General features: G+C 34.1%; 1 long non-coding RNA gene across 5 annotated transcripts; it reads left to right on the forward strand.

Moving 5' to 3' along the window:
* Positions 1 to 4,107, forward strand: LOC147283169 (uncharacterized). 5 transcript variants are annotated; one of them, XR_015122965.1, is made up of 8 exons: positions 1 to 272; positions 405 to 467; positions 956 to 1,016; positions 1,998 to 2,074; positions 2,191 to 2,209; positions 2,621 to 2,703; positions 3,656 to 3,707; positions 3,877 to 4,107. It is a non-coding gene; the product is annotated as an uncharacterized LOC147283169 (long non-coding RNA). The 5 variants fall into 5 exon arrangements; XR_015122967.1 differs by having other exon boundaries at positions 1 to 467; positions 3,656 to 3,756; XR_015122966.1 differs by having other exon boundaries at positions 1 to 467; positions 3,860 to 4,107.
* The last annotated feature ends 10,857 nt before the right edge of the window (positions 4,108 to 14,964 follow it).

Below are 14,964 nucleotides of genomic sequence, written 5' to 3' on the forward strand. Positions count from 1 at the left end.
CAAAGCCCTCTGGCTTCAGCCACTTTCAGACACTCACACACACCGATCTCCATCTTCATCCTCACATCGATCTCCATCTTCATCTTCACATCAATCAGACTTCACCATCACGCATCTCTATCTCCATCTCTATCTTCATCACGTATCTCCATCTCCATCTGCATCTCATACTGCATCGCCCATCTCTGCATAAATTGACTAAAACATTGAGAAAGCCACAAACCGACTGAAACAGAAAGCCACAAATCGCCCATCTCTGCACTCCCCTTCAGGTACATTTGGGTTAGGGTTTTTTTGGGGTTCATATAAATCCAAAGCTGGTGTCAAAGTTGCCAACTTAAAAGTTACCAGGAACTGTTTAGATCTATATTGGTTAGGGTTTGAAATGTTTCGCTCATTTGAAGCTCGATTTGGAGTCGAAGATAAAAGAACAAACTTCAATTTGGAGATTTTGATCTAAGTTCAATGTAAGGTTTCTTTCTTTTTATTATTATGTATTCGATTTTGGGGTTTAAGAGCGGCTTTAAGGGCAGAGGGGTTTGCTTTCCAATGGGTTTGTGGATTTCTAGTACCTGATTTATGTTTTAGGAGGGGGTAGGGCTAAGATTTTGATGGTGGGTTTTTGCGTCATAAAATGGGATTCTGGCTGGGTTTGGGATGAGATTTTGTTTTTGTGGTTTAAAGTAGTTTCGAGTTCAGTTTTGTGGTAGATTTTGGTTCCAGTGATTTTGTGGGTGGGGGTCTGTTGTCATCTTTGTGCTTTGGAGGCTGGGTCTGGGATTTGTAGGCTTTTGAAGGTGGATTCCAACTAGATTTAGGATGGGTTTCAATTACTTACCTTGGTTTTGTGTAGAGCAAAGGTATCAACCCAAATCTCTCCACCCTTTTCCCTGTCTCACTCCGTCTCTCTCATTCGAATAATTGTTTTCAAATTCTTGTTGGATGGCTCTTTCAGATCAGCAGGTGGAAAATATGGGAATTGGAGACCAAGACAGCTGACTACTAGTTCTCACATGGTATGCTTATTGTTTGATGTTTCAATTCACATGCACTTTAATCATTCTAAACTTCTATTAAGATTTATTGACATGTATTTCTTGAATAAGTATTAAGCTGTTAACCAAACTCATTTTGATTAATTAATTCTCTAAGACTTTGAAATGTGGTAACTTATTCACTGATCAGTTCTAATCTGCTATTGATGTCAAATGTATCCTTGTTCCATTTAATTGCTAACACGCTAGATTAATGTTGTTATTCTTTAGCACTCCAAATGCCACTTGCATGCATGCTGACTTGCAAGATAGATTCTTTTTAATTTCCCCCCTCCCCCATTTTTATGTTAAAGAAACAGTAGGCCACATAGAGGGGAGGTTCAATTACCAAAATCTTTTAGGTTATATGATCAACAAGCTTTTTGCATCATGGTGTTGCTCTTTTCTCTAGTCACTTATTTAGAGAAATGATAGAACAATAGAGTGAATTTCCTTTGCTGCAAAACACTTTTAAAAACTTAGGAAAACCTTATGATCTTGAGTCATGAGAGATTTAAAAAAATGGTTAGTTTTGAAAAAAAAAAAAAAACAAATGTTTGTGGAAGGTTTCCAGGATATTGACCAGTTAGTTGAATTGTTAATTCATTTACTTTGTGATGTCCCTGGTTGGAGTGAAAAAATGTTCAGGTATTAAATTTATGGTACTTTTCATTTTTGTATATGTTCTAGTTCTAGGCATTATTATATTCATATCAATAACTTAGAAATGCTGCACCATGTGCTAGCTAGCTACAGATCTAATACATGCAATGTCAATGATGCTCACGTATATTACTATGTAGTACTAGATACATAGTATAAGGTCCACTAAGTATATATATCTATTAAGAAAGGGTAATATAAGGTCCACTAAGTTACTCCAAATTTGATTAATATATTTCATCTTATGGTTATATATAGTTTGAATTTACTCATGTGTATCTCTGTCATGTGTGCTTGCAGTCAAAATTGGTAGGCCTAGGTATTGAGTAACGAAGCAGTTTGATGGGGATACAAAGCAGAGGTCTCTTTTCTTCTAGGTGTGTGTTTCATTTTGTTATACATATTTTCCTCTAATTTGAAGTTCTCATTCATGGATATGTTGAGTACAGAGAGATGGACTAACTAACATGTGTGTTCTTCGTATTTTATGCAGATTGAACATAGAATATCTTGTAAGTACCGAACAAAAAAATTTAATTGGTTGGGTCATATATTTGATGTACTGCTCTTGCCACAATGTTTTCTCAAATTGTGTGCATGTTTGTCTTGAAATGGTTGATTCAGTTCTTTTTTCTTTGCATCATCTCTTTTCTTTATTTCATTTTTCTGAGATATATCTTTATTTCTTGAACTTTACTTTTGATTTTAGAGGTATTGGTTTCTTCTTTGATGACTGTGATAAATATCTTCAGAGAGCCATATAAGATTTTTTAAACTGGCATTATTTCTCTATTGGTGCAAGAATTAACTATCGTAGTTGCTTTCTACACTCAAAAAACTGAAGCTTCTATTCCCATGCTATCTCACTGTAGTTTCTATTGTTAATATTTGTTATTTATTTCTTGAGTTGTATTTACTTACAGATCAGCACTTGCATTAATGGATTTTACTGTGATCAATTCATCCTAAAAGAGTCCCAAAATGTGAACTGAGAATTGGAGTGATGGTAAGGTGCCTAAATAATCCTATTACTTTCTAATGTTTGGAACTATTTTTCTGTAAATCTGAATTGATTTATTGTATGATATCTATTTGATCTGATTGTATTTTATTGGCAACGTACCTTCAAAACATTTTTGATTGGGTTTTACTGATATGAGGTTTGTTTATTGATTTTGTAAATTATATGGGTTTATTGATATTGGTTTACTGATATGTGCTTATTTATTTTGCTTGATCTTTATTGATTTTGTTTACTGATATGAGTTTATTGATTTTGTTTATTGGTATGGGGTTTGTTTATTGATTTGGTTTTAGTTGAATCAATATTTTGGTTGTTCAAAATGTTGTTTTCTTTTGTTTATTCTTGGTTGCTCAGCTTCATGTTGACAGAAAATTGAGTTCGCCACTGGAGGTCTGGTCCTCAAAGGAGAGGTCTGGACCTCAAGCTTAGGTCTCAAACACCAATCTTACTGGAGGTCCAGTCCTCAAGGTTGAGGTCCGGACCTCAAACCTAAATTTCTAAATCCAATCTTACTGGAGGTCCGGTCCTGAAGGGTGAGGTTCGGACCTCAAGCTTATCTTTGTATTCTAATTTCTTGTGGGATTGAATGCTGGATCAGAATGAAATTTTAAAGCTTGCATGATTATTCAAATAATAAGTTGGGCACTAGGAAAATTGACCAAACATGATTTGTGCACAGACTTTGTAGTGATGATCATTTACAAAAATTTCAAAAAGATAAAAATATTCACTTATCTGCAAATGAGAAACCCAACAATGAAAAAAATACATAGACCCAACAATGTTTGGTCAAGATACAAAAAGTTAGTGGATTTTTTTTCTATCAAAACTCTCTTACTTGACCAAATAAGTGAATATATATTTGTATCTTTTTGAAATTTCTTTGAAGTTTATCTAAATATGACTTTGCGTGTGTGTTTGTGCTCTTTTACAGGGACTTTGTTAGTTTTCTTAGAGCTTTGGAGTTGGGGCAGCTACTTAAAAAGGTATGGGAAGGAGGAAGGACAACACTTATACCCAAGAAGATATTGATGTGTAAATATACAAAATTATCAAGGATTATAGTGTTTTCAATTCTTCTATTTAGAGCTTGCATATGACTTGCATTTTGCTTTGCATTGCATTGATATCCTATTAGTTTTGTTTTGATTGTAGTTGGCAGTAAAAAGCTGGCAGATATGGATGCATATGCTTATGACTTAGGGGGGGTCAAGTTGGAAAGAAGTAAATGTGTTATGTTAAGCTAGGTTTTTTTTTTTTTTTTGGTGCCTCTTCTTTTAAGCTAGTTTGACGTACTTAATGTATTTTTTGTACAACTGATCACACTTATGGAACCTATCATGTAATGGAATCTTACATATATTTATGAAGTATCTTTTGGTTTAATTCTGAGCATGAGCGTGCATTGGTATACTATAACTAAGTGCTGTATTGCATTGGTTTTCAATAAAAACCAATGTACCAAAGCATTATATACATCAAAATCAAATTGAAATTATTATCTTACACAATGGTTATTTGGTTAAAACCAGTTGTACTAAGTGTCGTCCTACAATGGTTTTCAACAGAAACCGTTGTACCAAAGCATTATATACATCAAAATCAAATTAAAATTATTATCTTGCACAACATTTATATGGTTAAAACCGTTGTTTAAAGTGTCGTCATACAACGGTTTTCAATAGAAACCGATGTACCAAAGCATTATATACATCAAAAGCAAATTGAAATTGTTATTTTACACAACGGTTATTATACATAAACCGTTGTCTTAATGGCTATTTCACCTCGTGTTTATACTTAAAACAGTTGTAAAATACATGCATTAGGGTATAGAAACCGTTGTCTCGCCTATTAGTACACATCGGTCTTTAAATAAAAATCGATGTCTAGATAAGTACGCAACAACGGTATCTCCTAAATCATTGGTTTTTGAGGGTGTATATACAACGGTTTTAAATTAAAACCATTGTGTTAATGTTTACAAGACAACGGATATTACCCGTTGTCTATTGGTACCCCAATAGACATCGGTCGATTAAACGACGGTATTTTGGCAACTTACACAACGGATTTTATCCGTTGTATATTACGTTTTTTGTAGTAGTGTCTATTAGGGCAAAACCAACGAGTATGGAGATCTGCCAAACTCTATCCAAAGTAAACCGAAAATTGTTTGTTTACACACTGATTTGATTAAGAAGGACCACTGATCCTAGTTGGGGATGCATGGAGCAAAATTGACAAATACGTATAAAATATGTTCACAAATCGTATAAATGTTGAAAATACGTGGAGCAAAACCATCAAATATGGATAAATTAAGTATCTTTACAAAGGGTATGGCTTAAAGTTAAAAATTGAGTATTTACGTTGTGTTAAACAGCCATTCTACCCAAAAATTAAAGTTGTCAAGAAATAGGCCAATAATAAATATCAAACTAACATGCTCAAGCTTTACTATATATGATATATAGGCTACATATTATCTACTATCCAAATCCCAACTCCTAATTCTAGATCTCTGGCTAGACCAACCAAGCCAAATTTACGTACAACATCATGTGTACTATCCTGGTGTTTGGGCCATATTTTGACATTGGCCCAATATCAATTGAGATAGAATTTGAGTAAGGTAGGTCAGAAGAGTTATCTATGGGTTAGGCTTGTTTGCTATTTTTTGGTCAGGGGTGGCAATTATTTGACACCAATTACTTGTTGTGGCATTGTTAGATGCAACCGTTTCTTGAGGGCCATGATTGATGGCAATATGTTGATGGCACCACTCCAACCCCTTCCCAGACTCTTCCTGTTGCAGATGCCCAGTCTCAACCAACTTCCAATCCTGCTTATGCTCCATGGCATCAAAAAGATAGACTAATTGCAAGCTACATCACTCCAACCCTCTTTGAATCCATTTGTTCTTAAGATTGGTGTATGTTTACCTCTTTGTATCTTTTACACAGTATATATACTCAATGAAACGCACCAAGGAGTGTATCGGTTTTCCTCCATATTTGCTGATATTTTATGGTATATATCAAAGCATTAAAAGTCAATCACACGACGTATTTTTCTTTAATTTCTCTAAACACTTTTTTTTTATCATGATTGGTTCATCTTCTTCCAGTGTTGTGGCTTCCAATAGCACCAATGTTTCTTATTTCTGTCTATTAAATTAGACCGAACCAATTATCCTCTATGGAAGGCTCAGATAACTCAAGTTCCTCCGAGTCGGGGCTTTTGTTGGAGCTCGTGTTTCATCATCCATGTGGCATAGTCGCTTGGCTCATCCAGCTACACCTATTTTGAATTTTTTAGTTGCAAATTAAACTTTGCCTATGGAGAGTTCTAAGGTAGGCACTATGTGCCATTCTTGTCCCTTAGGCAAAAGTCATAAATTGCCATTTAGTTTATCAGTTTCTTTTTCTAAATGTCCCTTAGCTCTTGTGTGTTCCGATGTCTGGTGTTCTCCATCTGTGTCTGTACAAGGATTCAAGTATTATTTAATTTTAATTGATGATTTTTCCCGCTATAGTTGGTTGTTTCCCATGAATTTAAATCTGAATTAAGTATTACCTTCGAAACAAGGTTTGATAACGAACAATAAAAAAAGATGGATCAAACGAAAATAAAGTGCGAGGAAAATTAACATGCATAAATTAAACAAATTTGATTTGAAGAAGATAAAAGTAAAGTGTGAAGAATTAAAATGAAATTGAAATGACAAGAACGTAAAGTAATTAAATTGCAATAAACTAAATGAACATGAAAAGGTGCCCAAGTGCTTATGTAGTACATATTACATATTCCAGACGTACGTAGCCACATGATGTGTGATTCTGCTTATAATTTGTGTGACTGTACGTGTTAATTAAATACCTAAATTTTCCAAATGCATAGTAAATGTGGGATTGAGGGCTCTTGGTTCTTTGAAATGGGACTTGTACAAACTGTTAGATCGTGGTTATTATATATTATAATATATGTGACTGTTGCAAATCTTATAATTTATTTTTCCCACCCATTTGTTAATAATCTCTCTTATGTTCTGTAGGCGATGATTATGTGTCAATTGGCTCAGGTTGTTATAATGTGGGCATAAGGAACATCACTTGTGGACCTGGTCATGGAATTTGGTACTCTATTTTTTTCCATAAAAATAATCTTATTAAATTATAGTCTTACAAACTTTTCCTTTCATTACAAATAACGTATCCTTGTTCTTCTGTTCAACGTTGGGAGTCTAGGCAATCAGTGGAAGTACTGCCTTGTAAGAAATCTTGTGAGAGCAGTTTTGCTCACCTCCTTTAACTCAGGTGTATGCTCACCTCCCATCTAAAATACTGCCACGTGTTTAAAAAACTAACCATGAGTTAACTATTGTATTTAATTATTTATGATGTTATAATGATGAGAGAGAAAAATAATTTGACAACTCCTTTCTTATTTTATCCTTATCTTTTATTACTCAACTTTTTTTTATCACCCGTTAATTTCTCTTTTCTCTTTTATTTAATTATTTCTAATAATTTTTACTTCTTTTGTTTTTTTGCTCTTCTCCAGTACGCCTCTAGTATTCAAAAAATCACATCCATTTTTTTGGGTCTTCTCATGTATACACATTTATCTATTTTTTTAATTAATTAAAAAATAAAAATATTCTAACAACACATTTGCAATTCGAACAAAAAACTCATTTGCAAAGTTTAATCTAAAATGTTGGCCAAACAAAAATCTAAAACAACTCATTTACATACATAGAAAATCCAATAAAAAAGTTACATGAGTTCAAAAAAAAAAAAAAATTTATGTCGTTGCAACTATTCTTCTCTCTTCAAATGCTGCAACACCTTGGATTGACCTAAGAATTTGTTTGATCTGAAAAGGTCATGTATGAGACAAGAAAGAAGAATTCTTAGGCCAAAAAAAAAAATGTGTTGTTGGATTATTTTTTTTAATTAATTAGAAAAGTAGATAAAAGGTGTATACATGAGAAGACCCAAAAAAATTGGATGTGGTTTTTTGGGTACTGGAGGCATACTAGAAAAGAGCAAAAAAAAAAAAGCAAAAATTATTAAATGCATGTGGTTTTTTAGATACTAGAGGCATACTGGAGAAGAGCAAAAAAACAAAAGAAGCAAAAATTATTAGAAATAATTAAATAAAAGAGAAAATAAAAATTAATAAGTAATAAAAAAGTGGAAAAAAGTTGAGTAATAAAATATAAGGATAAAAGTAGAAAAGAGTTGTCAACTTATTTTTCTCTCTCATCATTATAATATCATAAATCATTAAATACAATAGATTAACTCATGGTTAATTTTTTAAACACATGGCAGTATTTTAGATGGGAGGTAAGCATACACCTGAGTTAAAGAAGGTGAGCAAAACTGCTCTCAAATCTTGTGGCATTTTCTGCAAGTTAGTTTGTCACCTAATGTAGTAATTAATATCATTTCGGCTCTGATCATCATCAATGAACGATGCAACCACCTTTGTCCAACCGAAATAACTAACCATATCTGCAATAACAGTCATTTAGAATTGATCATTAGGTGCAGTCTGAACAAAGTAAGGGAACCGAAGTCTTGTTAGAGTGGGATCTAAGGCTAGCTGTGAATGACAACAATGGGACATGTAGTTAATTTGCAAGATGAGAGGGTACATGGGCCATTACAGCATTTTGTGGACGAATTATAGCCACAATATCATACTCCATGTACTTCAAAGTTGTGATCAACAGAGAAATATATTAATGCAAATTCTAAATACAAGTGCTCAAGACAACCCAAGTAAAAACATACATGAAGAATCAAAGAAGACGTCGATTTTATCTTCATATCTACTCTTTCTTTACTTGTTTGGAAAGGACATGGTCGATCGATCCCTGTAAAAAGGATTGTATATATTTTTTTAATCCCTCATTGTTATACCTGTTATAAACGACTTGATGGCATCTTAGCTAAGATTACATCACTTTCACTAGAACAAAATTTAAAGAAAAAGAAAGTCTTCAATCATGTTTCTTTCATTTCAATATGGGCTCAATTTGATCTAAATCACATTCATTTTGAGAACAAAGTTGATGATTCTATCATTAATTAATATAAAGACAAAAGAGTGCAAGTACATAAGATGATATACTTCACTTGTCAATACAAGTCTCAAGTCAACAACACAGTCCACCAAGTGAAATTTCGAGAAAATAACAACATTCCGCTGCAAGTTTAGGGATGCTAAAGCTTATTAATCTTGTTGAACAAACTGAGTGAGGCTTTCAATCCAAGAGCTAGAGCAGTTTAAGAGAAATACAACCATATCAAATAAAAAACACTAAAACAAAAAACTACTAATCTGAATTTGAATCTGAATCTGAATATTCTGTCAAACAATCATAATCAGAATCAGCCCTCGATCTTGACACCAATCTTTTCTATCAAATGTGATCGTTGTCGGAACACCACCTTGCTTTTCATCCTCAACTATTCCGCCTCCTCTTCCTTCAATTTTGGCGCCTCCTCCTCCTCGGGTATCAATATTCCACCGCCTTCTTCGTTGGCATCAACGCCACATCAAGGTCGACGCGGCCTTCTTGTTTGATATTGCCTTGTTCTTCTTCGGGGCCAGGCTCTTCTTTTTCTTTGCAAGTGGTTGCAGCTTCTCTTCATCCCAACTAATCGATGGTACCATCTAGCTTATCTCAAAAACCTAATTGGAATAATTAGAAAAAAAAAATTAATAATAACAATCAAAACCCTAATTGGAGCAATTAGAAAAAAAAATGAATAATAATAATCAAAATCCTAATTGGAATCATTGGAAAATTAATACTAAGGAATCAAAAGAGAGACACTTCAATCAACAAGAGAGAGAGAGAGAGAGAGAGAGAGAGAGAGAGAGAGAGAGAGAGAAAGAGAGAGATACAAATACGTTGCCAGGAGAGTTCAGATCGTTCAGTGGCTGCCCTACATGGCAAAATAAGGGGCAAATCTAACAAAATGGGACTTTATGATAGACAATACAAAGGTTTGGGTTTGGGGGCAAAGTGAAAAATTTGAAAGAATAGGGGGTAAACTGCCAATCCCTTGAAAGGTCAATGATAAAAAGTGCAATTCGCCCCTATTCTTTTGAATTTCTTGTAATGTATCACTTCTCTCAGTTTGATCGATTGATCCAAACAATTAGTTTGGGCCCAAAAAATCCATTCTATATTTTCAATAATTTTATGTTTTGTTAATCAAAGTGAAAATAAAAGCGAATAGTTGGTCAGCTAGTATATATAGTATCCCAAATCATATTTTCTTTCTGAAAATTCAGAGTGTTACACAAGGGCTAGCCCATTTCAGTCTTCAAGGGTAATTCTGCACCTCTCTCTCTCTCTCTCTCTCTCTCTCTCTCTCTCATGCTTAGTTTTTCCATGGTCTACAACAACTATGATCTTGATTTTACAAGGGAATCTTAAAAGTTTTTTGAAACCTAGACTATGTTTTCGCTTCAAGCAAGGCTTGTCAAGCATGTCCGTGCAGCGTAAGAGGTCCATTGCATATTTAATGATGCAAGGAAGGTGAGATGAGAATAAAGTTAATCATGCAAGGAATGTGAGAATTGACAATTTCAGACCTTTATAAGCTTGGCGATTTTTCCAGAAATTTTTTTTAGTAGCCCATATTCATTTTTCTTGATATTTTGAGAGTCAATATGATATAGAATGAGAATGAATTTTACGACACTCAAAAAGATGCCAAAACCCGAAAACGATGCGCGAAAGAGCGTAGGAAGATGACTGGAAGTGGCCGGCTGGTGGGGCAGCGACCACCACCATGAGGAGGGGCTGCGGGGCTGCAAGGAGACCCTTTTGGGCGTGCTAGTCAGGTGGGGGTGGCTGGGGTTGTTGACTCCTAGTGATCCTCTTTGATTTTTGGTTATCCATTATTAGGGGTGTGATTTGGATTGGAAAATCCGAATCCGACCGATTCCTATCCGAAAATTTCCATTTTTATTCCGAATCCGAAAATGCCGAAATCCGAAAATTCCGAAAAAAATTGGATTGGAATTGGAATGTTTATGTAAATTCCGATTCCGATCCGAATTCCGATCCAAAAAATTCCGAAATGTTCCGAAGGCATTCCGATCCGATATTTCCGAAATTATGCTAATTTATTCCATATTATATATTTTATCATTTATTTAGTATGATACATATAACATATATTTTTTAAAAGATGACTAATACTATATATTAATATAAACATATGTATATTATAAATATATGTGTATCATAATAACATAAATGGTAAGTTGGTAACACAAACACCCACATTTTTCTGTACATGTAATTACTATTTTTTTTTTATTAGGGAGGGGAATTGAAGATATGAGGCAATTCTACAGTTGTTCCGACTGGAATATCCCACCAATTGTAATTACTAATTACTAAATATTTAAGCTTATTATATTCAAAATTTCAAACATGATATATATATATTATTTGAGTAACATGTATTTATATACACATATATATATGAGTAACATGTATTTATATACACATATATATGTGTGTGTGTGTGAGTAACATGTATCTACTAGTGACATTTATTCTAACAATGTTGGATGAGCTCTAAAGATTAATCCCCCACCTCTAAGATATGTGCTATTAAGCCTATTATACATTCATAGTGACATTTATTTCTCTTATATATTATGTATGTTATAATATATAATATATACTATTAAACATACACAATATATATATCATACATAATTTATTTCTCTTATAACATACATAATGTAGCAATGAAAACCTTGCTAGATTGCATCTTTTTTTTTCCCTTCTTTTCTAGAATTTTTTTTATGGTAATGGTATGGAATGGTATGGTTCTAAATGTTATTTAAATTAATATTTTGAATTTTCTTTTTAAATTGGACATATATTTTAATTACATTTTAATATAAATATTGAAATGCATCATAATCTATTGTCTTTTAATTTTTTTTGTTTGTTAATTTCATCATTATTCTAAAAAAAAATCCAAACATGTTCTAAAAAATATTATGAAAATGTGAAAATTCCGATTTTTTATTCAAAAATTTCAAATGTTTATCCTAAAGTTCCGAAAATGTTATATTCCGAAAAATTCCGAAAATTCCGAAAATTCCGAATCGGAATGAGATGTTGAAATTCCGATTTTTTGGAATGAAAATTGGAACATAAATTCCATTCCAAAATTTTTTGGATTGGAATTGGAACACCCTATTTCCGATCCGATCCGGCCGAAACACACCCCTATCCATTATCCATAATTCCTTGTATTTTGGTTTTGGTTTGTCCTATTTCTTGTTTTGTGCTATTATCCATTTCTATTATCCCTATTAATTTAATAATAATGTATTATTAGTTATTTAAATGTTTGGGCTGAATTATTTTAGAAATTTAATTGCCCGAATTATTTAAATAATAATTAATTGGATAATTTTGGTTTTGTGGATAAATGGGCCTAATTGCTTAAATGATTACTCATATACTTGTGATAGAACGATTGATCCACCATTTTAGTACATAGCATTGTCCTTTGTTTTAGGGAGATTTTCATTCAGATCAGTTACTTTTACATTCTACGGACTAAAGTCTTATGACTTTTAGAATTCTAACTAAACTCTAATAATATTACAACCATTCTACGTCACATAATATTCATCCATTAGTTTCTTTTTTTTTTTTGAACTCATACCAAGTGTCGAGTCCTCAGTGACAATTGCCAAGTGTTCGGCAATGCATTTTTGTTTCTTTCTCGAGCCCTCGATACTAGTTTGTCGGCTTTATATTAAGTTTTAACTATGCACCCAAAATCTCAGAGTCAAACATAACATACAGTCTCCAAAAATCTCATTCTATACCTTAGTGGCGTGTTTGGATGGAGAAAAAAAACTTGAAATTTAAACAAAACTCAGCATTTAAGAAATTACATGCTCTAATTTCCTTGTTTGGGTCTATAATTATAGAATTTTGTAAATTCTATGTGGAAAAAAACTTGGGATTTGAAGGTTGTAAATTTCAAGTTTAAATTCCACCTAAATTGGTGTCATTTTCAAAATTTCATTTTTATAAAATAAAAAAAAAGTCGTGTCCTGCCAATTAATTACAATACCACACCACTACCACCATGCTGCCGTTACCACCACCACCACTGCCACCGCCATCGCCACCACCACCGCCACCTCCGCCACCACCATCACCACCACAACCATCGACACCACCTCCGCTGCCACCACTACGACCGCCACCGCCGCCACCGTCACCACCACCACCGACACCGCCATCACCACTACCACCGCCCACTGCCACCACCACCGACACCACCTCCGCTGCCACCACCACAGTCGCCACTACTGCCGCCACCGTCGCCGCCACCACTGCCGCCACCGTCGCCGCCACCACCACCACCATCGACACTGACATTGCCGCCGTCGCCTCCATCACCAGTGCCATCACCACCACCATCGCCGCCACCGCCAATGTCGCAGTTGCCACCACCTCCAATACCCCAATTTTTGCCACCACCATTTCTCCCATCGCTCGTGGGCCATCACCCCTACTACTATCGTCAGCTCATCACAAGCATCATTTTTATGTTTCCACCACCACCATCACCATCACCATCACCATCACTCTTTTATAAAACTACTATAAATTTCTTATTTAAATTCTATTATGATTACATTTATCCAAACAAGAGAATTTACAAATTCTAGAATTTTAAATCACGTCATTTTTAATTCCGTCATTTGTGAATTCCTTAATAGTTTCAAACTACTTCATCCAAACGCACCATAGAGGAATATAAGATAAACTCATGCCCTATACCCTAAAAAATGAACTGAGGAAGCAGCAACGAGAAACGGTTTTTAAAAAATGAAAAATGATGACGTATTTTCTGATTGTTTGACATAGTAGTGGTCAAAAGACTTCATTTAGAAAAAACAAACCCAATATGTCTAAATGAAGAAACCTAATAAAAACCAGGGTGTTAAATTTCAAAGTTTTTGGCGAAATTTCGCCGAAAATTTCGATTTTTTTGGGTGTCGAAATCGAAACCCATATTTGCTAATTTTCGGGATGATTCGTCGAAATTATCAAAATTTTGCCGAAATTCTCGAAATTTTTGGCGGTGAGAATTTGAGATCTGGTTTTGGGTTTTGGAAGGCTGGGTTTTTGGAGAAAAATGGAGCGGTGGCAGGGGGAGATCGAGGGAGAAAGAGGCGGCGGCGGCAGTGGGAGATCGAGGGAGAGAGAGGCGACAGGGCGACGGCAGAGGGGTGACGGGGCGAGGGCAGGGGCGATGGGGTGACGGGGGGGAGATGTAGAGAGAGAGAGAGAGAGAGAGAGGATGAAGAATAAATGAAGAAAAAACAGGGGAAGTGCTGGAGCCTCGAGGGAAAAGAAAGGAAAGGGAAAGGAAGGAAAGAAAAAGAAGAAAAATAAATAAAAAAAATAAAAAAGGAAAAAAATAAAAAAGAGAAAAAAATTAAAAGGTTTAGGGTTGATTGAGGTTTGGGGCCTTTAGGTTAATTGTAAATAAAAAAAATAGTTTGGGGTTTCGTTTGGCCGTTTTGGAGTTTCGTTTAGTTGTTTTTAAACCCTAAACTAGTAAACTCTAATATATTTCTATATAAAAAATAATTTAAAGTACCCTAAAGGGCTTAAACCCTAATATCATATACCATATCCTAAACAATATAGAATATAGATTATAAAATATATTGGGTTTAGTGTACATATTATAGAGTATAGATAATATACTAATTTTATTTAACAGTATTTGTCTCCAGCGTGCATTATATTTATCTTATATCACATGAAACCTACTATATAATTTGGTTTCTTCAATATTTTTTATCAATTTAGTAGATAATATGATAAATAAACATATGGTAAAGTTTCATTCAAAATTTCTGTATTTTGATAGCAATTTCTGTCATTTCGGTCAAATTTTTGTCGAAATTTAAAAATCTTCGAAATTTCCTCAAAACCCGAAATTTTATTCCTTGAAAACTAAACTTTATTTTCTGTTTGTTTTAACCAGAGCAAGAACTGGACTTTCCTGGGCTTGTCTGGCTTTAAGGTTTTATCTCGGATGATATGGACTCATCACCTAGGTGGGCTTTTAATATGTCTGGCTTTCATTTAGAAGTCTGCTCTTACAAATGCATATGAATACCCAATTAAGAGCCTTCCGAGGTGTG

This window comes from Dryas octopetala, chromosome 6 (assembly GCF_963921425.1).
Source record: "Dryas octopetala chromosome 6, drDryOcto1.1, whole genome shotgun sequence".
Taxonomy (NCBI): Eukaryota; Viridiplantae; Streptophyta; class Magnoliopsida; order Rosales; family Rosaceae; genus Dryas; species Dryas octopetala.